The sequence below is a fragment of the Pseudorca crassidens genome, chromosome 3, assembly GCF_039906515.1.
Source record: "Pseudorca crassidens isolate mPseCra1 chromosome 3, mPseCra1.hap1, whole genome shotgun sequence".
NCBI lineage: Eukaryota > Metazoa > Chordata > Mammalia > Artiodactyla > Delphinidae > Pseudorca > Pseudorca crassidens.
In genome coordinates, this window is record NC_090298.1 from 42124765 (window position 1) to 42149781 (window position 25017).

General features: G+C 43.5%; 1 protein-coding gene and 1 pseudogene across 1 annotated transcript in view; both read left to right on the forward strand.

The window, feature by feature from the left end:
* The window catches only part of SNX18 (sorting nexin 18), a 90935-nt gene that overhangs the window by 59402 nt on the left and 6516 nt on the right, over positions 1-25017 (forward strand). The window lies entirely within an intron of this gene.
* Positions 12617-14315, forward strand: LOC137221286 (elongation factor 1-alpha 1 pseudogene; annotated as a pseudogene).

The following is a 25017-nucleotide window of genomic DNA, read 5'->3' on the forward strand; positions in this document are numbered from 1 at the left end:
ACAACCGATTACCACAATCTGGGTGGCTTAAAACAACGGAGATTGATTCCCTTATAGTCCTGGAGGCCAGAAGTTGGAAATAAGGAAAAAGTAGGATTATGCTTCCTCCAGAGGCTTCTAGGGGAGATTCCATTCCTTCTCTCTTTCAGTGTCTGGTGGTCTCCTGGATCTGCAGTTGTATCACTCCGATCACTGCCTCCATGGTCACGTTTCCTCCTCCTCGTCTCTGTGCCCGTCTCTCCTCTGTGTCTTTTAGAAGGACACCTCTCACTGGACTTGGGACCAACTCCTGGTTGAAATTCAGTGACAAAGGCTGGAACTGTTGGTCAACTTTATTCCTGTCTGACATTTGTTGGCAACAGGTGATACTAAAATCATGGAGAGTTTAATAGCAAACCTCGTGAGGCAGTTTGAAGAAAGAGCAAAGAGAACTGGCCCATGGAGCAGGCAGCAAGGGACCGTCAGGCTGGCCTCACTTGCGTGAGGGGCTGACACTGTCATCTCAGGCTTGCGGGGGCAGGTAGCAGGGGCCGGGGGAGGAGCCTATCCCCGGTGCAGGGCTTTGTCCTAGGTCCAAAGAGGGGCTTTTCTCAGCAGTATGCATTCCACCCAGCTTTGGTCAGGAGTCAAGAATTGCGCAAAGCAAGCACTGTCTCTGGATGCAGGGAGAAGAGATAAGACACAAGCAGACAGCCTCCAGAAAACTGAAGGCGAGGAGGGGTGAGAAAGAACCTGTGACTCGTCAGCGATTCAGAAGAAATCAGTTAACGGCCATGTTCCTTTTTTTTTTCCTCTTAACTGAATGTTGTCAGCTTCAGTTTTGATTTCAGAAAGCAAGATAGATCCTCGGCCTTCTCTCAAAGTGTTTTTGCTCCTCTCCACCTACCTCCCACCCCAACCAGGATGCATGTCAGAGCGCTTAAGTTGAGAAGGTGACACTCCCCAGTGCGATGCTTCTGTCAGTGGGCGCCCTCTTCCCCTCCTCCTTCCCAAAGCTTTGGGCTGCTAGACTGGCCTTGTGGTTGGAGTAGGTGGCAACCAGTAGCTGGAAAGGTCTCTGACCTCCACCTCTGACCTCTGTCCCTTCTCTTCCCTGGGTCATGCCTATAGCACTGCTATTGGAGAAGGCCATTCCAGAATCTTGGTCTTCCGCTTTTGAAATGCAAATGCCTGTGAAAAAGAGGATACAATCATTTACCCAGTTTAAGACTTCTCTTAGGATGTTGCCTAATTTAAAAGGAAACTGTGTAGCAACATGAATGAGTTTATTAGAGGCATCTCTGCCTGAGGGCCAGTGCTCTCTCTTTCCTCCACTATCTCTACCAAAAAGACTCTTCAGGAATTAGGAGAGCATTCCTGATGGAGATGAAGGGTCCTGGGACAGGCTGAAAGCAAGCAAGCAAGCAAACAAAGGCCTTCGCTTTGGAACTTTGTTCAGGGCTGGCCTGTTTGGCTAATTTGGTTGTTGTTTGCCCTCCTTAGGACAACAAGCAGGAAAGAGCTCTTCCCCCAACAGTGAGAGATAGTGGAGGCTGGATGATTCATAAGTGAAGTCAAGTTCACATTCACTCTGTCCCATGGCAGTGGAGGCCGGCTGTGGGAGAGTGTTCCAGCTTAGGGGCCAGATGTCCTGGGTTCTAAGACCTTCTGCAGCCACCAACTGCCTGTTCTATGGTCACAGCCTACTTTCTGTGTCTCACTTTTATCTGCAGTTGGGGCAGATAACACCTACTCTATCCTCTGTACAGATTTTTATGGGACTGCCGCCATCACAGTGAGGAGCTTCTGATAGGAATGGCTGTGCCCCTTCCCCTCCCATTCCTGCAGTGGCGACCTGAGTAGTGTGTACTTGGGTATGAATGAATAGCTGGAACCGGTGACTGGAAACAGCCCTAGATCAGACTCAGGTGAGTAGGTCAAAAGGGGATGAACTATGGAAACTTCCTATTATCCATCCGTCATCTCTGAATCTATCTGTGTGTGTATGTATGTATGTACACATGTATGTATGTATGTATGTATTGGGTTGGCCAAAAAGTCCGTTCGGGTTTTTCTGCTCTTACAATGCTATGGAAAAGCCAGAACGAACTTTTTGGCCAACCCAATATGGATTGTCTCTCTCAATGCATTCATCTGACACATATGAACTGGGTACCCAGGCACTCTTGAGGCCCTATGTATCTCTCCTCTGAGCCTGAGCACTTGCTAGGCTCTAGCAGTGAGAGAGCCTGAGGACAGACTTTGTTTTAGCCCTTCCTTTGGGACATCCTGGCAGGCATTTCTGTCCTTATAATTTGACCAGAACCTACATGTGGCCTGGGGGCAGGGAGCAGCCTGGCCTGACAGGAGAATTCTGAGCACCCTTCTGTCCTGTTCCTATTAGAGAGCCTTTGCTCCAGGACACTTAGTAACCAGTAACTGGCAGCAGCAGAAAGGACTGACAGGGGAGGAGAGACGGCAGATGAAGTTCACCTGGGGTCATCCTCCCACTTGGTTTCCACCTCGGCCTTCTGCTCCTCTTGACCTTGACCTTCTCACTCTGCTCACTTCCTTCTCACTCATCTGTCAGCTGAGACGTGGTCCACGTCCCTCTTCCCTCATCTGCCTGCTCCAGCAGGAGGTAATAAAGGTGACACATGATTGGGAAAAAGTTGCACACCATTTTTTATTTTTTTGGCTGCGCCACTGGCTTGCAGGATCTCAGTTCCCCAACCAGGGATCGAACCTGGGCCCTGGCAGTGAAAGCCCCCAAGCCCTAACCACTGGGCCACCAGGGAATTCCCTGCAAACAATTTTTTTTTAAAACATCTCTATTGGAGTATAATTGCTTTACAATGGTGTGTTAGTTTCTGCCGTATAACAGAGTGAATCAGCTATACATATACATATATCCCCATATCCCCTCCCTCTGGCATCTCCCTCCCACCCTCCCCATCCCCCACCAGGTGGTCACATAGCACAGAGCTGATCTCCCTGTGCTATGCGGCTGCTTCCCACTAGCTCCCTATTTGACATTTGGTAGTGTATATATGTCCATATCACTCTCTCACTTTGTCCCAGTTTACCCTTCTCCCTCCCCGTGTTCTCAAGTCCATTCTCTACATCTGCGTCTTTATTGCTGTCCTGTCCCTAGGTTCTTCAGAACGTTTTTTTTTTTTTTTTTAGATTCCGTATATATGTGTTAGCATATGGTATTTGTTTTTCTCTTTCTGACTTACTTCACTCTGTATGACAGACTCTAGGTCCATCCTCCTCACTACAAATAACTCAATTTCGTTTCTTTTTATGGCTGAGTAATACTCCATTGCATATATGTGCCACATCTTCTTTATCCTCAAACTATTTTTTTAAAGAAAAAAGAGCACGTTGGAAACTAGGGATTTGGAGACAGATTTTGGGTGTGGTTTCAATGCATGGCTGGAGTTTTATAAAACTCCCTATTCTCTGTCTAACTGTGAGCCAAGTTTCTGAATCCAGCATTTCCTTTGGTTAGACAGTAATCTTACTAACCCTCCTCACACCCAAGACTTAGTGCTCCTCAAGTGAGCAAAGCCCCCCAAGAATCATGGCCCCACTAGAATGGCCTTCACCTGAGGCAGAGCCCAGGCAGTGATAAAGCCTTAAGAAGTTTTTTAATGTGGGGAGATGCAGAAATGGAGGGGCGATTGAGGATCTATAATCGAAGGTTGCCCTGAGGCCGCCTGTCTGGGAATCACGCAGGCAGCAGACTATGGAGGCAGGACTGGGTGAAGGCCAGTGGCCCCGATGCAGAGGGCAGGAGAGAGCTGGGAGGGTTGGTGGAGCCACTGGGAAAATAGTTGTAGTCTGGCAGCCTTTTGGAGCCTACTGTTGTTGAGATTCTAGGAGGTTTCTCTTATCCTCCTTTGTTTCGAAAACTGCTGGCTGAAACAAAGAGTGTTCCTAATAGTAAAGGAGGCTGACAGGATTTGGGGAGAAAATCCATGGAAATGGTTCCCGGTACCAGGGGCGTTTTTACTTGGGTTTTGCCATCCCCGTGTAGTGACCCATTATTATACATAAAGTGCAATGTGCAGTGTGTGTGTAATTTATTATATATTATACAGAGTGGCAAAATGTATTAGCTATCTGTATAAGGCATACATAATCAGAATTACCAGGCTCAGAACTACTTGAAAGTCATTACAATTTTTATTCCAAAGAACGTTACTTGAAATTTCAGGAAGTCTTGGGATATCAGAACTTGTATTTTATCTGAACCAAAGACTCAGCCAGCATGCCTCAATTCTCAGAGGCAGATGATGTAATTTAATGGATTTCTCAGTTGATCCTGCTTCCTTTAGTCCTGGCTCTGGCAAGTGCTAGAATCCAGAAATCAAAGGGAAAAGGATGAGAGAAAAAGTGAGGCAGAGATGCCTAGGAGGCACTGGCATGTGGGCCTCAGTGGGCCTTTTCTTTTGCTCCCTAAAAAGCCAGGGAAAAGCCTTCCATTCCTCCTAATCCATAATCATCAGCCTGAATCTAGAGAACTCAACTGAGAAAACCAAACTGTAAGCAAATAATGGGGATTTATTGATACTTCAGCTCTATAAGTATATATTGGGTGTCTTCAATGTGTTAAGTGCTGAGGTTACACAGATGATGAGACCTAGCCCTGCCCTCAGGTAGTTTGCGATTGATTTAAGAGTATAAAGGAGACAGAACACTAACAATTGCTGAGGACCTGCTTCATTCATTCACTCAGCAAAAACTTCTGAGTGTCCGTTGTGTGCCAGAATTGTTTTAGGTGCTGGGAATGCAGGAAGGGAAAAGACAGATGTGATCCCTGCTCTCACGAAGGTTTCATTTCAGTGGAGCAGACACACAAATGCATTTTAAATATGCCAGGCTGACAGTATGGTGGTTTCTCAAAAAGTTAAACATAAAATTACCATGTGATCCAGCGATTTCACTTCTAGGTATAAACCCCCAAAGAATTAAAAGCAGAGACTTAAACAGATATATATGCACCCATCTTCATAGCAGCATTATTCACAGTAGGCAAAAGGTGGAAACAGCACAGTGTCTTTTGATGCATGAATGGATAAATGTGGTATATACATACAATGGAATATTATTCAGTCTTAAAAAGGAATGAAGTTCTGACACATGCTACAACGTGGATGAAATAAGCCAAACACAAAAGAACAAATATTATATGATCCCACTTTATATGAGGTGACCTAGAGTAGGCAAATTTGTAGAGACAGAGTACGTAATAGAGGTTACAGGGGTGGGGGAGAGGGGTAATGGGGAGTTACTGTTTAATGAGTGCAGCAATTCTGTTTGGGAAGTTGAAAAAATCTTGGAAATGGATAGTGGTGATCCTTGTGCAACACTGTGAATGTGCCTAATGCCACTGAATTGTATACTTAAAAAAAGTTGAGGGCTTCTCTGGGAGCGCAGTGGTTAAGAATCTGCCTGCTAATGCAGGGGACATGGGTTAGAGCCCTGGTCTGGGAAGATACCACATGCTGTGGAGCAACTAAGCCCATGCGCCACAACTACTGAGCCTGCACTAGAGCCCATGAGCCACAACTACTGAGCCCATGTGCCACAACTACTGAAGCCCGCATGCCTAGAGCCTGTGCTCTGCAGCAAGAGAAGCCACCGCCATGAGAAGCCCACGCACCGCAACAAAGAGTAGCCCCCTCTCGCCACAACTAGAGAAAGCCTGCGCACAGCAATGAAGTCCCTATGCAGCCAAAAATAAAATAATAAATTTTTTTTAATGGTTGAAATGGTAAATTTTATATTATGTATATTTTACCACAATAAATAAACTAACAAACAAAGAAACAAAAAAAAGATGGCCTTTCTGAGGAGGTGCTATCTAAGCTAAGATTTGAACATCAAGAATAAGAAGCAAACAACAGGCAATCAGAAGGAAAAGCATACCTGGAAGATGGAAACAACCATCGTATTTCTAAACTATTAGGCATGTACACACGTTCCTTCTGAGAGTTACTTGTGTACCTAAGTGGGAGGATAACAACTAAAATAGAGGTAGGTTTAAGAATATAGAGAAGGAGGAAATACATTCTGACTCAGAAATTTTGAGATGGATTTATGGAGGTAGCGTTTTACTTGGGACTTAAGCCATAGATAGAGATTCATGGGGAGAAAGGCTGAGGAAAGTGTTCTGGATGGAAGGAGAAGTATGAGCAAAGACTCAAAGTTGGAGTTTAGACATTTTTTTTTTTTTTTTTTTTTGCAGTACGCGGGCCTTTCACTGCTGTGGCCTCTCCCATTGCGGAGCACAGGCTCCAGACGCGCAGGCTCAGCGACCATGGTTCACGGGCCCAGCTGCTCCGCGGCATGTGGGATCTTCCCGGACCGGGGCACGAACCCATGTCCCCTGCATCGGCAGGCAGACTCTCAACCACTGCGCCACCAGGGAAGCCCTAGACATTTTTAAAAAAAGATTTCATTTGAAGGTCTTAGAAAAATGTGGCTGTACGTTTCACAGCGAACCAATGATGTATGTGTGTATGAGTCATATAGCAGTCATCATCCAAGAAGTCGATTTTGTGTGTGTGTGTGTGTGTGTGTGTGTGTGTGTGTGTTTGGCTTGTCACATGGCTTGCGAGATCTTAGTTCCCAGGCCCTCAGCAGTGAGAGCGCTGAGCCGTAACCACTAGACACCTTGGTGTTGTCACTATTTTCTTTTTTTTAATAAATTTATTTATTTATTTTTGGCTGCATTGGGTCTTTGTTGCTGCGCGTGGGCTTTCTTTAGTTGCTGCGAGCTGGGGCTGCCTTTCGTGTGGTGCGCAGTCTTCTCATTGCAGTGGCTTCTCTTGTTGCAGAGCACAGGCTCTAGACGCGCGGGCTTCAGTAGTTGTGGCTCGCGGGCTCTAGAGCGCAGGCTCAGCAGTTGTGGTGCACGAGCTTAGCTGCTCTGTGGCACATGGGATCTTCCCAGACCATGGCTCAAACCCGTGTGCCCTGCATCGGCAGGTGGATTCTTAACCACTCCGCCACCAGGGAAGTCCATTGTCACTATTTTTCATTTTAGTCATTCTGATAGGTGTGTGGTGATATCACACAACCTCTACGATGGTATTAATTTTCAAAAAAGACAGAAAGAGCCACAAATCTGTTCTGTCTGCCCCAACCTGCAAAAGAATCAAACTCAAGCCGCTTGACTGGATTGTTACAACGCTGGGGGTGAGGCAGCGTCTCTGGAGCAGCCCATCATGAAATGTGGATCCTCAGCTTTGATTATCAGAGACAGTTCTCACCAGGAGCCACTATGAACAAGGAGTCTGCTTGTACTTATTCTTTAGTCATTACTTAATATTGTGATTATTACTATTATTGGCAGTAATGAGACATTTCTAATAAGGACAGTCCAGGTTACTGTCTTGGTGGAAGAGCAATTGATGAGAGGATTCTTTTCTAATTTCTCCTCTTGGAAGCTGGGATTTTAAACTTGGGCCTTATTGGCAAATGCCCTGGGGTTTATGTGTGTCATAAATACCAGAAAACAAAACAATGTCCTCTTAATTTCAAGGGTGCAAGGAGTGGTGAATCACGTTTCTGTTTTTCCCAGAGCCCTGTGCCATGGTCCCTCTTCCTTCTCCTGTCCCTGAACACTGGCTATGACAAAGGCTGTCTTTGTTAGAGTTTTCACCAGGGCAAGCACTGCCTCTGGGGAAGGTGATGGAAGCCATCTGTCATCATTTTGCTCAGTCAGTGACATTCCACACACCAGCGTTTCTCGGGCCCCAGCCACTGGTTTCCCTACCCGAGAGCTCCTAATCCAGGCCTACAGTCAGAGAATTTTGCTCTTCCCCTTATCGTCTCCCCCCACAAAGAAACTTCCATTATGGGATGAACATTCCTGGCCTTGACAACTAACTAGTTAATGGGGTAAGGGGCCTGTAATGTGGCAAGGGTTATAATGACTAGAGCTTGGGATGGGGGTTGGTCAGATGCCTTCAAGGGCAGGTGGGTAACTGTGTGATGCAGGACTGTACCAGAATTGGGAGGGCTGAGGAGAGCCAATGGCAAATTGAGGAGCAGCAAAAGCCCCCAGAATTTAAATTTGATTCAAAATGCTTGTGTTTGCAGCTTGCTGCCCTGGATTAAAGCGTTAATCTCTTTAAGGAAAGCAGAAAAGTGGATCTTTAAAATCCTGCTCAGAATCAGATCAGTAAGAGAAAAGGACATAGCCCTGTTTCAATCATCCAAGTTTGTTTTGTTGAGGGGAGGGGCTGTAAGCGATGATGAGACTGTGAGTGGGGAAATTTCTGGCCTTCTTTTGAAAGTCCTGTTAGGGCTAATGAGGTGTCCTTAGAAAAAGAAATGCTCCTCCTGCAGGAAAAATTGCCAAGGGCATTGAGGTTAAACTTTGTTAAGATAGTGGAAGGCAGCCCTGCCAGCCCACTGGCCATCATGATTCTCAAAGCTTAGAGCTGTTATATATATGAATAGACACAAAAACAGGAAGGAAAAAGAGCTTGAGAGCTGGTATCTGTGATCTTCTTTTGCATCTGGGACTAGAAATAGAAAATAGTTCTTGTTGTTTTCTCTGGAAACAACAAGAGAGCCTCACCCTGATAAGACCAATAGAGAGATAAGAGAGGTTTATGGAATTTAGTAGGGTTGGGAGCCTTAGGACTAATTGTCTAGATTTTAAAGGGTTTAGAGTAAGATTTATGGCACAAGGTCAGTGAATACTGAGATAAAATGGGTTATACTGAGATAAAATACTACTTGTATAACATAGATCTTATTCCTTCTAAGAATTCATAAACAAGGAAAAATAATGATAAAGATTTAAAAGACATAGACACTAAAACTAAAATTACTTGAGCATCTCCTCTCTATCAGGCTCTGTCTTGATCTTCATAACAATCCTTAGAAGTAGGTATAATTACTCCCATTTTACAGATGAGGACACTGAGGGTCAGAGAGATAAAGAAACTTGTTCAAGTCACCCTTTCAACCAACCAGTAAATGACTCTAGGGACCTGGTCTTTCTACTTGGATTTTTATGGAAAAAAACAGTATGGATGGAGTAGATATTCAGGCCTCTGGGACTTCAGTTAGAAAGGCTTGGGAAGAAGCCTGACCCATGTTGGATCTATGCTGGTCTCAACCAACCAGGTTGATTCTATGTTCTGAACCAAAGGTGGAGTAGGTAAGGGGACTCCCCCTGCAGTCCAGGGTTAAGACTCTGCCTTCCAATGCAGGGGGTGTGGGTTCTATCCCTGGTCGGGGAACTAAGATCCCACATGCCGTGCGGTGCAGCCAAAAATTTTAAAAAACAACAAAAAAACAAAACAAAGTTGGAGTAGATAAGAGATTGCTGTCTCACATCTGGATGCCCACTAGGCAAAGAGCAAACCCGGAGCAGGATCTAGAAGGTTCTTTGTTGTCTAGTTCCCGGCTACAGTTCTAGCCCATCTTCCCCATCAGGTGCCCCATGTGAGGTGTGTAACTTCTCAAGCCTCTGTGCTAGGCCTGCGCTGTTTCCCTTTGCTGGGTGTACCCCGAATCTGCCTGATTGATACATTCCTACCCATTTAAACAAACTCAGCTTCAGCCATCTCTTCTGTGAGGATATTCTGTCCTTACCCCCTCACTTCCCATCTGCCAGATAGAATTAGTCACTCTCTTGTGTGTGTCCTCAGAGCTCCGTTACATACTTCTCCCAAGAGGCATTGTTGCTTTGTACCACGATGTGTGTGTGAGTCTGATGCAGTCTTAAGAGATCTGTTATTAAAGACTTCTGAATATACAGTGCTGTCTTATGTGTGTGCCACCTAGTTTAGGTTCTAACCAAATGTTTCTGGACTCTAATCAAGAATGTATAATACAGAGGCATAGAACTTCTGTTATTCACATCTCCATCAATATGGGTACTTTGCCAATTAGCATAGTTTGTGTCAGAATTTTTTTTTTTTTTTGGTGAAATTGGTGGTATTTGATTAACATGATGAAAGTTAGAAACGGGATCTCCTTGATGAATATAAAGATATTCAAGATAAGTGCCTAAGTTAAAATAGTTTAGAAACCTTCCACTCGTGCATGAACAGGATATACACATTCAGCAAGAATTATAGCCTGTACCCTTAGAATGCTGCCTGAGGTAAGACTTTACTTGGTTTTGGGTCCAGCCATGAACTTTGGAGGATTCTAGTTGCCCCATGGTGGCTATACTGGTGACAGGATCCTGCCTCTGGAATTCTGGTAATTGTTTTGAGAGAACCTTGCATGCGAGGTTGCATAATCTTATTAGTAAGTGTCTGTAGTGCAGCGGAATTTTGCCGGTGGCTTGCTTTGATCACGATCAGGTAACACAGTTGTAGAGGAGAGTAGCTGACCCTTGATTGAACAATTCCTGGATGGCTCCCATTTTAGCACCAGTAATCCTGCTCAGGTCAGTTTGCAAGACCCACTCACTAGAGTGTGAGTTTCTCAAGGGCAGAAACTTACCTAATTTATGGAAGTATCTGTGAAATGTCTGAAAGTGAAAGGCATCTGGGAGATGGAGTTTAGATGTCAAAATATGAGCATTTCAGGGAAAAATGGCAGAGCATAGCGGAACTGAGAAAATGCAGGACCCATGATTGCCATGCTTAAAGGGCGGCTCTCTCCCCAGGGCCTGGTTCTGAATTGCACACCCAATGACTGAGGACCCAGGCAGCCTCCATAGGACACACCTTACGAAATACTAAGATCCATAAAGATCATATTTTTTGAACTAAGGAAATGACTGGGGACTCTTGAAGCAGGGCTCCCTGCTCAGAATCACCTGGGGCGCTTGTCGCAAATGCAAATTCCTCATCACTTTCCAGACCTCCTGAATTGGCACCTGTTCCTGTGGGTCCCAGGTGTCTCAAGTCTTAGCAAGTTTTCTAGAGGTTCTTATATATTTAATAGCAATGAACTTAACAATTCAGGGGGACTAAAGAAGAGCTACTACATTACAGAGTCACAGCGATTGTAAAAACGCATCTCGATGCAGAAACATTAAAATGTGGGTGAAATGTGCATCATGGAATAAAAACAAAACAGCATCACGTTTTCCTAGATGACACATTTGTATTTTAACCAGGCCCTCGCTGCCTAAATGGAGATGAGGTAAACGTGAGGCTCCTTTATCTGTCCTGGAGCGAGCCAACGGGAGATATTTGGGGGCTGGGAAATCTCTCCAGGGCCCTTCCAATCACATTAAGCTGGCTGCATCTTTGAGTAGCAGACTCCCTTTGCCCTGCACCCCATGTCCTTAGACAAGAAGGAGCTCTCTTCATTTCGAGATTTAAATATTGAGGCATAGAATGAGAGTAAACGACCCTGCCAAAGCCCCCTTCTAAGAAAGTCAGTCATCAGGCAAAACACAGGAGCAGCGTTCTGACTCCTGATGAAGCCACAAGGCCTCTCCTTCCCGTAGGCTGTAGCACAAAGCCTTTCAACAGGTGAATTCCCGGCCTAAAGGTTTCCTTTCCTTTCCTTTAAAATTCATAAAGCACAACAGACAGACAGAACAGAGCACTGAGTGCAAATAAATCTCTCCACCAGCAGTTCTGACAGCTCCTGTTTAGTTCCTCAGGGAAATCACAAGGGAAAATATCACAAGGGAAAATACAGTATTCTTCAGAAAATATTTCTTTAAAAAGCAGGGGAGGAATGGTGTACTTCCCCTTCACAAGCAAGACTTTTCGAAATTTCCAGTGTTTTAATTCTCCGGTCAGTCAGTGGCATCTGTTGAGGATGTCCTGTGTGCAGAGGACCGAAATAGATTGTGGGGAGGGTGAGGTGGTGGTGCCCAAGAAACAGAAGTTCTAGCTTAGGAGACAAAAATACCCCACAGACAAGATGATTATATCTCTGAGTGAATTCTGGAAGGCATTTGTTCATATCTCTGTGTATTAATCTGCCAGTAGCCATGCCCCACCGTTAGGTAAAGTCAGCCATGGAGGAAATGCTGGAGGTGAGGTCTAAATCAGGGGGAGGGGAGGATCACGGTGGGCACAGCATTCCAGGTGAAGTATTACAGATTCAGGTGAAGGTACATGGTGGGAGGAGTGAGCGGGTCAAAGGGCAGCAGGCAGCAGCAGAATCCCAGGTGGCGTGGATCATGCTCTCAGCGATCACTTAGACCTGGTGCCTTCCCATCCTTTGCCACTCACAAGTTGGGTCATATTGAAGGGATCACCTTCCTAAGCTTGTCTCCTTGGTTATAAAAATGGGATGATTAGATGTGGCACATAGGGTTGGTTGCTCTAAGAAGGAAAATCATGTGCAATGCCTCATAGATAGTAGGCATTAAACAAATGGGCAATTTGCCTTTGAAGTACAGAATGATTAAATGTGAAGCTGGTGAAATGAGAGAAGGAGTTGAGGTCACTGGCAAAAGGAAAGGGAACCCCAGGAATCCCAAATTTTTAAACTTTGTAGTGCTTCCCCAGGAGATTAAATCCTCACCACTGTAGAGAAGACTTTTTTACTTTTCAGATATTAAACTCTGAAAAAAACAAAAATAAAAGCATGACACATTGCTGACCATGTCACAGATGGAAATCCTGAGCAGTCAAAATTATGGACAGCTTTTTTGCAATGGGTTTGCTGCCAGGACACAGGTGTCGTGAAAACCACTGCTAAACCTAAGCAAAAATGGGCAAGGAGAAGACCCACATCAACATCGTTGTCATTGGACACGTAGATTCGGGGAAGTCCACCCCTACTGGCCATCTGATCTACAAATGTGGTGGGATCGACAAGAGAACCATTGAAAAGTTCGAGAAGGAGGCTGCCGAGATGGGGAAGGGCTCCTTCAAGTATGCCTGGGTCTTGGACAAACTGAAAGCTGAACGTGAGCGTGGTATCACCATTGATATCTCCCTATGGAAGTTCGAGAGCAGCAAGTACTATGTGACCATCATTGATGCCCCAGGACACAGAGACTTCATCAAAAACATGATTACAGGCACATCCCAGGCTGACTGTGCTGTCCTGATTGTTGCTGCTGGTGTTGGTGAATTTGAAGCAGGTATTTCCAAGAATGGGCAGACCCGTGAGCATGCCCTTCTGGCCTACACTCTGGGTGTGAAACAACTAATTGCTGGAGTTAACAAAATGGATTCCATTGAGCCACCCTACAGCCAGAAGAGATACGAGGAAATTGTAAAGGAAGTCAGCACCTACATTAAGAAAGTTGGCTACGACCCCGACACAGTAGCATTTGTGCCAATTTCTGGCTGGAACGGTGAAAACATGCTGGAGCCAAGTGCTAACGTGCCGTGGTTCAAGGGATGGAGAGTCACCCGTAAGGATGGCAATGCCAGTGGAACCACACTGCTTGAAGCTCTGGATTGCATCCTGCCACCAACTCGCCCAACTGACAGACCCTTGCGTTTTCCACTCCAGGACGTCTACAAAATTGGTGGTATTGGCACTGTCCCTGTGGGTCGAGTGGAGACTGGTGTTCTCAAACCTGCGCATGGTGGTCACCTTTGCTCCAGTCAACGTGACAACTGAAGTGAAGTCTGTTGAAATGCACCATGAAGCTTTGAGTGAGGCCCTTCCTGGGGACAGTGTGGGCTTCAATGTCAAGAACGTGTCTGTCAAAGATGTTCGTCGTGGCAATGTGGCTGGTGACAGCAAAAATGACCCACCGATGGAAGCAGCTGGCTTCACAGCTCAGGTGATTATCTTGAACCATCCAGGCCAAGTCAGTGCTGGCTGTGCACCTGTGCTGGATTGTCACACAGCTCACATTGCCTGCACGTTTGCTGAGCTGAAGGAGAAGATTGATCGTCGTTCTGGGAAAAAGCTGGAAGATGACCCCAAATTCTTAAAATCTGCTGATGCTGCCATCGTTAATATGGTTCCTGGCAAACCCATGTGTGTTGAGAGCTTCTCTGACTATCCTCCTCTGGGCCACTTTGCTGTTCGTGACATGAGACAGACGGTTGCTGTGGGTGTCATCAAAGCAGTGGACAAGAAGGCAGCCGGAGCTGGCAAGGTCACCAAGTCTGCCCAGAAAGCTCAGAAGGCTAAATGAATATTATCCCCAATACCTGCCACCCCAGTCTTAATCAGTGGTGGAAGAACAATCTCAGGACTGTTTGTCTCAATTGGCCATTTAAGTTTAATAGCAAAAGACTGATTAATGATAACAATGCATCGTAAAAGCTTCAGAAGGAAAGGAGAATGTGTTGTGGACCATTTGTTTTGTGTGTGGCAGTTCTAAGTTATTAGTTTTTAGAATCAGTACTTTTTCATGGAAACAACTTGACCAAAAATCTGTCACAGAATTTGAGACCCATTAAAAAAGTTTAATGCGAAGCCTGTGTTTTCTTTTGGTCAACACTGTAACTTCCTATAGTACTTACTACTTAGGTAAGAGTTGCCCATAATCTGTTTCTGGTATTAAGTCTGCTGAAACAAAAGAATTTTATATTTCTGGGTTGGAGCTTCAGGTTTCTTACCCTTATGTAAGGAGAATTCACCTGTTTAAGTACATCATAGAAAAGCGTTGGTACAACACTTCACAGGTTAGGACAGATAAGCAAAGTAACTGTTATGTAAGCTAGTTTGTAAGAAGGTCAAATTCTATAATATGAAAGCTCATGTTGCATATAAAATTTTGCATGGTTACATAAGTATTGAGTAAATGAGTTACGTCAAATTTTAGTTTCCCAGTTATGGGGAAGTGCATTCACATTTACAATATTCAAGTAATTAACCTAAAATGTGAAGCCTAAATAGTATTGAGCACCGCCCTGCTAGAGTTATTGTATCCAGATTCTAGGAAAAACAAAAGATGCTGGAAACTAAAAAAAAAAAAAAAAAATTACGGACAAAGATGGGTTCCAGTTAATGAGCTGACCTCAATACTGCGGCCACAGATTCTAAGATATAAGTATAATTAGAAAACAAAGGTGAAAAAGACCCCCCAAAGCAATTAAAATGCCTACATTATTATTTAAGTAAGTGATTTCTGATGACAGATGGCACATTTAAAAAATTTTCTCATCTGACATGAACTTTATGTGTTAGGGACCAGTGTACTGTAGACACTATCTGTGATCCTTATCTGGGTGGAGGGGAAAAGAAGGTTTTGTCCTTCAGTTTCTCCACCTCTGTTTTATAGAGAGCTCTATCAGTCTGAGAAGCAGATGTCACACTCAAATTAGGATGATTTGGAAAGGGTTTATTTGCAGAAGTGTGGTCACAGAAGAAGCAGAAGAGATGGTACAGTGTCCCAGGGCTTCTACCAGCAGAGCTGTTTCCATCGTAAGCCTGTGGCTTTGAGGGGAGGAGAGCGTCATGTAGGAACAAACTGCCTTGAGAGAAGATGTAATCTTTGGTTGAGGGGCACAGTCAGCCTAAGGTGACCTTGCAGGAAAAGAGTTAGGGGAGTAGATATTGAAGGGTAGCAGAATATGCCTCTTTGGCATAAGGATTATTTTGAGAAACAGCAAGCACAGAAGTAGAAGTTAGCCTTTTGTAAGAAACATTTGCATTTATAAAGGAACTCTCCATTGTAAGGGCATCTCCCTCTCTGTGTTAGGAAGAGAAGGATGACTGAATCACAGGAGAACCTTATGGATGGAGAAGGTGTCTGCTTAAATCTGTACAACAAACTATTTCCTGCTGACCTTGCTTTTCCAGATAACTTCCCAGAACTGGCCTCCTCCCACATCTTTCTTTCTTTTGTTGTTAGATGAAGATGGAATTTAAGCTGGAGTTCTAAGCCACCTTGGAGAGTTACTCCTTTTTCACTGGGTATCTCCCACATATACATGATGTATACAAGTCAATAAACTTCTGTTTGTTTCTTCTGTTGTTAATCTTTTATTACAGGGTCTCAGCCAAGAACTCAGAAGGATAGAGAAAGTTAAAGCTTCAACAGATGAACGTTGTGGGGGGGGCATAATTCAATCCATAACAGTTGGCAATATGCTTTATACCAACTTTTTAAAAAATATATTTATTTATTTGGCTGTGCTGGGTCTTAGTCGTGGCAAGCCGGGTCTTCGTTGCCATGTGGGGGATCTTTTTAGTTGGGGCATGCAGGATCTTAGTTGTGGCATGCGGGATCTAGTTCCCTGACAAGGGATCGGACCAGGGATTGAAGCTGGGCCCCCTGCATTGGGAGCTTGGAGTCTTAACCACTGGACCACCAGGGAAGTACCCTATACCAACTTTAAATGGCTTCTGTGAACATGTAGGTAATTGGAATAGCTCACAGAATATCCAGAGCCTCTCATTTTGATTTCATTGCTCATCACATTATTCTTCCAAACACCTTTTTTCTGGCATTGGATGTCCATCTCTGCCCCTCTGACCACAGGCCTTGAGACATGGAGACTCTGACCTGGGTCCTTGATTTCCAGGTATCAGATCCAGTGAACTTCTTTTTTTTTTTTTTTTTAAAGTAAACTCATTCCATACCAGTGAACTTTATTCTAACCTAGAGATTCATTCAGTCCTGTGAGTAACTTTCTATTCTTATAAGTAGTACATGTCAAGTTCCCTTTTTACTGAATTTAAGTTGGGTTCCTGCCATTTGTGTCCCCAACTTCTGACTGGTCCTGACTAGGGTTATAGGGCATTTATTTGTGAGAATTTTGTTCTAGTTACTTAGGAGCAGGAGAAAATTAGAAATCTCCCTTTCTTTTCTTTTTTTGGTCACACCATGCAGCTTGCAGGATCTTAGTTCCCCGACCAGGGATTGAACCTGGTCCCCAGCAGTGAAAGCGCTGAGTCCTAACCACTGGACTGTCAGGGAATTCCCAGAAATGTCACTCTTAATCAAGATTTGAGGCTAGTTTTATGAAACAGCAACCAGCCTATCTCTATCCCCAGCAGATGTGTCCACCCCTTGAAAGGATCGACAGAGCCAGGGAGGGACACAGGGCCCTTGTTTAGTGACCACTGCAGCCAGTCGTGCTGCTTCTCAACACTGACCTTTAGAAAAATATTATGTACAACATCACTGTTCACATTCGACATTCACAGGATCTCTCAGGTATCAGAGAAGGATTAATCCTACATCCCCCAGGCTTGCTTGTTTCCCCACTCTCTTTGTTCTTCATGAGATGGGTGGGTTGCAGCCAGGAGGCTCTGGAGACAACAGTGGCTTCCTCTAATAAAATGCCTTGAATGTGTTACCTCAGAGGCTGCAGACAGCTACTGTGCTAAATTATTCACACTGACTTTTATTGGGTACCTTCCTCCCATTTCAATTACTTGGGATTTTTATAGAAAATTGGCTGTGGGAATTTGACCACTCTAACTGCCTGGTAATAATCTGGTCTGAATAGTAAACTCAGCAGGTATTGATTCTGGGACAAGCCAGAGCATTCTCAGAATTTGTGAGGAGCTGCCCTCCACTGCAGAGAAAGCTAGGAATGTTTATACAAAATGAGGCTATTTATTTGTGGGAATTTTGTGCTATTTACAGACCAGCAGGAAAAATTAGAAATGTCACTCTTCATCAAGCATTGAGGTCGGTTTTCTAAAATAGCAACAAGCCTTTTCATAAATACTTTGACCTTGTGGGACTATGAAAATGCTTTTAAACGTCTGTATTATAATATAAAGACATTTCGATGTCCGCACACAAGCCATACACATAACAGCTGAAAGCTTGGCTGGGTGCTTACTCTATGCCATGTGCTGTGCTCTGTTTATGTTCATTAGCTCACATAATCCTGATAATAATACAATGCGATAATGGCTGTGTTATCCCCATTCTGCAATTTGGGAAACTGAGGCTCTGGGAGATTACGTGACAAGGTGAATTTACATAGCTTCCCAGTGGTGGTTTGATTTCATAGCCTGGTTCTTCGTGACAAGCTAAAATACTTTAAAGTTAGGCCATGTTTGTAGCAGAGAAAAATAAGTATTAAATTCTTTAATTAGTTTGCTTATACTCCATAGTCAAGGCGAATTGTTTCCTGAGTTTTCTGTCATTAAGATCAATACCAGAAATATAAGAAAATGGTTTTGGATATCCCCAAACACACTGTGTTATATTTCACACGTGGGCTCAGTCTTACTTAACTCATATCTACAGTGCTTACCACCTGGTGTGAGAACTTGGGGTGTCTAAGCTTGTATCTTAGGTTTGCAGACAAGTCTGGATGGCCAGTGGGGTGGCAGGACTCACCCTTTAGGGCAGAGAGAGTCCTCTACACAAACTTGGCTCAAGGATGAGAAGCCAGCTTCAGGAGAAAGCTCAATTACAACTTTTGGGATTTGCTCATTTTCCAGATCCCCCAGAACATGTGCCAGAGTCCTAAGGAGATGAAGTAGTAAAACTAAAAGAGCCAGGGGCCTTTTTGCTCGTCTCTGTAGGAGCTTGAAAGCAGAAGGCACTGCTGTACTTCAGTGAGGGAACCGCTGGAGCATATGACACAGAGGCCAGCATGTCTCTGGAACGGGGCAGGTGGGATCTGTCCTATCTGACACTGAGGCAGCAGTCTTCAAAGCAGGAGAGAAGGAACCAGCAGGTTACATGCTGCAACTACAAAAACTTGCAGGGATAACCAACAAGGACCTACAGCTCAGGGAACTATACTCAATATTTTGTAATAATCTATAAGGGAAACGACTCTGAAAAGGAATATAGCTATCTCTATCTGTCTATCTACCTACCTATCTATCTATCTATTATCTCTCTATTTATCCACCTGAATCACTGTGCTGTACACCTGAAACTAACATGATATTTTAAATCAACTATACGTCAATAAAAATAAATAAATAAATAATTTTTAAAAAAAAGAACTTGCAGGAGGGAATGGTTCTTTCTATTCATAATCAAATCATCTCCAGTCCTACATTCACTTAATACACCCAGGAACTTCCTCAGCTACTTGGGAGAATTCAGAGGGAGCTAGACTCCCCAAAAATGTGTGAGTAGGTTGGAGCTAGAGAAATACTGTCCTGCTGACATTACTGAGACTATGATGGTCTTGGGAAATGCAGATCAGTGTAAATTAAGAAAATACACTTAAAAAAAAAAGTTTTTCAGTTTTTTTTTTTTTTTTTTTTTTGAGAAAGACAAATAAGACTCTTTCTTACCTGGGCCTTGGATGGAAAGCTTGGCACTTCAAAGATCTCATCTGATACACCTTTCTTCTCCCCGATTTTTAGCATCTGGAACTTTCACTAAAGTTATGTCATAGGAACAGAACAGAAATTTTTTTTTTAACCTCACCTATGAGTAAGCAGATCTTTAAAAGTATGCTCAGTTCATGGGACTTCCCTGGTGGTGCAGTGGTTAAGAATCCGCCTGCCAACGCAGGAGACACGGGTTTGATCCCTGGTCCAGGAAGATCCCACATGCGGCAGAGCAACTAAGCCCGTGCACCACAACTACTGAGCCTGCGCTCTAAAGCCTGTGAGCCACAACTACTGAGCTCTCATGCCTAGAGCCCATGCTCCACAAGAGAAGCCACCGCAATGAGAAGCCCACGCACTGCAAAGAAGAGTAGCCCCCGCTTGCAGCAACTAGAGAAAACCCGCCTGCAGTAATGAAGACCCAACACAGCCAAAAAAAAAAAAAAAAAAAAAAAACTGCTCAGGTCATTATAAAGAAATGTGGTTAGTAAAAATCTCAATGCTAATGGAAGGATTACAGACATCCAGTAGCCCATTGAGCAGCTATTAATCTGAAAACACACATTGACTAAATCCCTCAATGTTATGCTCAGCATTTTACTAGATCAAACTATCCAAAAATAAATTAATCATGCAATATAGTATCAATCAAATACCACACTCTGTAGAAGCTACATAAAATAATATACTTCGAATGGTTCTAATAGTACTTGACATTGAGTTCTCCCAGTATTCAAGTCACTTCCTAAGCTCTCTCCACTATGTGACTTTTCATCGTGGGCAATTTAGAGAGTCTTGGGCTCCAGTGGGTTATCATTAGCCAGTCATTGTCTCCTTAGTACTTTATTTAACTTTCACTCTTACTGTGATCAAATGCTGGACAGGGGAGTTATTTTTTCCAAGGTATTTACCATGAACCAGGAATGGTAAACTAGGACATAGAAGTGAGAAAAGAAGAATTCTGTTCTACATATCATGTTTGCTGGAGAACCTGAAGCAATTCAGAGCCTTACAAGTAACTTCTTTTAGTGCTTCCAGGACATTTTGGAAGAAAATTTTCAATCAAGACCTCACTGCCACTATTTCAAAATTGAACTACAAATGTATAATACTGTGGCAAACGATTCATCGATATGTCAGCTTCTTCTTAGGCTGTTCAATTTCCTGTTTAATGGGAACAAAAACTGTCTTTGTCAACAGGGAGACTTCAGGGCTTATGTGATAATGGAAACTAAAAATCCAGAACAGACAGGTCTAAAACAATAGAAAAATTCCACTTAAACTTTCTCTCCAGCAGTTTCCATCTCCAGGGTTAATGGAGGAAAAAGTAGCTGTCAACACTGGGCTCTCCCTGCTGCCCCCAGGACATGTGGCTTTGCAAAGTCTCTTGTGAGCCAGGTCAGGACAAACTGATTCCTGATAGTCATTTGAAAGCCTACGAGTTTTCCCTCTAAGGCTAGGGGGTTAGAAGAGGGCTTTCTTTTTCTATTTTGAAGCTTATATGTTCAATCAACACAGTCTACGTTGGATGTTATAATGAATATGTATTTTTGAGCACCAGAATTCCTTTGGAGCTATGGTCTCACCCAATCTCAGGCCACGGTGTTTGGTGAAAAGGCCCCTATCGTGTATTCCTAGGGGTGTGTATGTGTGTATTAGTTATCTATTGCTATGTAACAAATAACCCAACTTAATGGCTTAGAACAAAAAACACTATCTCATAGCTTCTAAGGGTCAGGAATTCGAGTGTAGCTTTTTCTGTCTTTCTTTGCCTCAAGATCTCTCTCAAGACAGTAAGATGTTAGTCAGTGTTAAAAACAGCTTAAGGCTCACCTGGGGGTGATCTGCTTCTAAGCTCGCCCACATGGTTGCTGGCAGGTGTTGAGTCCTAGATGACTCTTACAGCCATCAATTTCTTGCCACTTCAGCCTCTTCATAGTGCAGTTCACAATGTGCCAGGGTGAATGAGACAGAAGTCGGTCTTTTTGTAACAATCTTGGAAGTGACATCTTATCATTTTTGCTGAATTCTATTCATTAGAAGTGAGTCCAGCATACATTCAAGAAGGGGAGAATACATGACGTCAGGAAAACCAGGAGACAGGAACCAATGGAGGCCGTCTTAGAGGATGTGTACCACAGTGTGTGCTTACAAGCCTGGGAAATCATGTGGAGTGTTCTATTTCTCTGGCCACAATGATTGGCTCATCGATGGATACCTGATCTAAGTCAGGCCAATGAGACTTTTAACCCTGGAATTTTGGCCAGAACACTTGGGAAAGAGACCTTCTCTCTCCACTGGCGGTTTCTAAGAGAACCACCTTCAGTGGCTGTCTCTGTCACCATCTTGGGAAAGCATCTTGAAAATAAAGCCAACACAGAGAAAAATAATACTAAAAGATGAAAGTGAAATATTCTTGGTGTCATTGTTTGAATACCTCGATCCAGATGTATTTAAATACAATTCTATCCCTGGACTTCGTGTTACATGAAACCCAATGAAAAGCTTCTCTTTTTTGCTTAAGCCGCTTTGAATTCGGTTTCTGTCACTTGCTACTAAGACTACTGATAGACAGATATATTATGAAAAGACACTATAATTGTTTTTAGAAATTTCTACCTGGTAAAAAAGAACCAGCAAGATCTTAGAGTTGGGCAGTGTTGATAGATCAAATCACTTCTTATATTTGTAGTAAACTATTTGCTCAGTACCTTAAATTTATGGGACCTGGACCAATAAGAGAGTTTTAACTCACTTGTCCTAAGTCCTTGTCATCACAACAGCAAGTAGAGTAGTTCTCTGTTGCTCTTCAGATGCTCATCTGGCTCCTTGCGTCTGACTGAACTTGGGTTTGAGAGGTAGTGCTACTCTGAATGTGTTTCTCAACCAGGGGTGATTTGGCAATTCTAGAGACATTTTTGGTTGTCACAACTAAAGGGGCAGATGTGCTACTGTCATCTAACGGGTAGAGGTCAGGGATGCTGCTAAACTTTCTACAATGTACAGGACTGCTACCTCCCCCCAACCCCAACAAAGAAATATCTAACCTAAAATCTCTGTAGTGCTGAGGTTGAGAAATCCTGCTCTAAACCATCTGTGGGTGACTTAGCATATTACACTGAAAGATGGTGTTAGTTTTTTCCTGGTTAAATAATAATACAAGAGGGTTCAAGCTTGAAGATGTCAGAATGTATTGACTTGGAGGAGAGTCTGTCTTCCTCCTGCCTCCCATGGTGGACCCTAAAGCTTGGAAAGTAATACAACAGAGAATGGGTTCTAATGTTTTTTTCAAAACTGTTTAAAAATGGAGTCCTTAGGCATATATTTGTATGCTCTGTTCTGTTCTAACAGAAAGATTTCCATTTCAGGATGTTCTGAGATGCTGAGTAATGACAGAAAATTATTTAGGATTTCTGGTGGGATCTGGTTCCACATCATGCTTACAGACACAAATCTACGTCGAGATCCTGAATTTAAAGATTAAGGGCTTTTTCTTCTAGCTGGAAAATGGGGCAATTAGTATTTTAATCTATGACATTAGGATTTGAAGGGAAAAACTGGGAATAAAAACATAACCCTACTCTTCGTACTAGTAAGAAATTTAGTTTTTGTATGATCAGATGGTATTTAGCTTCTCTGCTTCCATCCCTTCCCAGGGATGTGTTTTAAGCCCCATATAGGACTGCCATAAATAGAGACATGTTCTTTCATTTGTTATTCATTAATTCAGTAAATGCTTGCATATTCCCCAAAGTGCCTTGCACACAGTGGGTATTCAATACCCCTTACACCGTGCTTTGTTATAAGAGATTCTGCAATGGCCAATAATATGTTCTCCTACTCCCTCTTGCAGGCTGGGGACTGTAGGAGGGTTAAAGACAGTTATCCAAGGTTCCAGGGCTGCCTTGCACGGTGGTGACCAGTTGTATCAAGCATCAGGGTACACATGACGGGACCAATGGGGCTAGAATCCAGCCCAAGCACTCTGTCCCAAGCTGTGTGCTTGACCCAGAGCTATGTTCACCAAAGACACTGACAATTAGCCAAGCCATGCTCCCTGTGGAGCTACATTCTTATAGCAGGAAAGCCCCTGACTTCAAAAGAAGTTAGCAGACATCATGAGGTCTCCTACCTAAGCTGCCTTAAGGCTGTCTGATAGAAATTTTTCAATCTGCATGCAGATGTCCCTGAGCTCCTGGAGCCCAGGCCTTATTGCAGGTTTCCATTATCTACACCTACAGTCTGGGTTCACAGGCCATATAATTTTCATCTCAGCAGGGTCCTGTTAAATCCTACTACCCAACCATAAAAATATAGCAGGTGCTTCTTAGGCCTTGACATGTACTGAAATACAAATTACGTGGACACTTTGCTGAGAGCATGCACCTGTGTCTTCCACTTGACGTTCATGTTGCCTTTGGTTTTACTGCAGGTTAATCATTTGGAAAATAGAGCTGAGATGTTGTGTTTCCCCTCTTGCAGTTAATTATTACTTAAGATCCTGGCAGGGTGAGTGAAAGGAAACTACCCTGAATCAAAAAGATGAGTTCTGAGAAGTCATCCTTAATGTCTCAGTTCTAGGAAAGCTACCTGAGGACATTATTGAGCCAACTATATTATGATTTTCACCTCCTGGGATTTCCTTCTTAGTGAATGACACCACTAGTCACCCATCTTCAAGCTGGAAACCTGGATGTCATCCTTGACCCCCATTTCTCTCTCCCCTCCAAGCTTGAAGAGTGACCAAATTCTGTCAACTCTACCTCTTTAACACCCTCTTTTACCATCTTTGCCTCCTCACCCTGAAGACCTCACTGCCTCAGTCCAGTGGTCACCATCTGTTGGCTGGTATATTACAGTGAAGTGTAGCCCTGCTTTCAATCCCTTCTCTAGGCAGCTGCCCCAAAGAATATGAAACCATAAGTCTGATTATGCTGTTCCCCAACCCATGCCACTCCTTTGCTCTGATGCTCTTTTCCTCCACCTTGTCCTTCTGATGAACATCTAGCTATTCATCTTTATGAGTCAGCTCATGTGAGGGTTTTTCTTGAGAAAACCCTCTACTTTCACCTTCTAGAAGTGGCCACTCCCACCTCAGCACCCTGCGGTGTCCTGAACACACTTCTTCAGTCCACCTGTGTCCTCTGCACTGGAAACTTTTTCAAGGCCAGGATGTCTTCAACCTACAGTGCCCAAATGGCCACTAGGGCAGAGTAGCTGCTTATTAAATGCCTGTGGTTTACAAGATGCTGTTTTGTACTTTGCTGCTCGCAAAGTACTTTCAAAAACATTGCCTCACTTAAAACACTTTTTTCTGAGACTTGCATCCTGGCTCAAAGATATGGAGAAAGTCCCTCCATATCTTTGAACCTAGTGTCCTGATATATCAGGGTATAATCATGCTTATTTGTGAATTAAAGTCCATGTTCTTCTTCCTGTCTTCAAGCTGCTTCTCTAACAGAGAGAGAGAAAAATGACTATTTACATAAGTAACAAGTGCAAGTGCTATGTGACAAAACTGAAAACTTTATATCACCATTAACCAAATTAAAATTTCAGTTTCCACTTTTCCATTCACTCAGATTCAGGTGTTGTGTGTGTAGAATGTACATCACTGTACTGTTTGAAACGAATTTGAATGTATCACACTTATACAGTTTAACAAAGCCAAAGGACAACTGGATTCTTGTCACAGTGTTAGAATCTTTCACATAGATAAAGCCATCTATGATGTGATTATTATAGCCACTGTGCCCAGGGTGCTACATTTACCTCCTTCTTGTTGAAACTAGGAGATAATTTAATTAAAACATTGATTAAATGCTTATTGTGTGTTTTCCACAGCAACTAACACAGTGGTTTGTGTTATCCAAGTTGTATAAAGCTTGGCTCTCCCTGGAATAGTTTGTG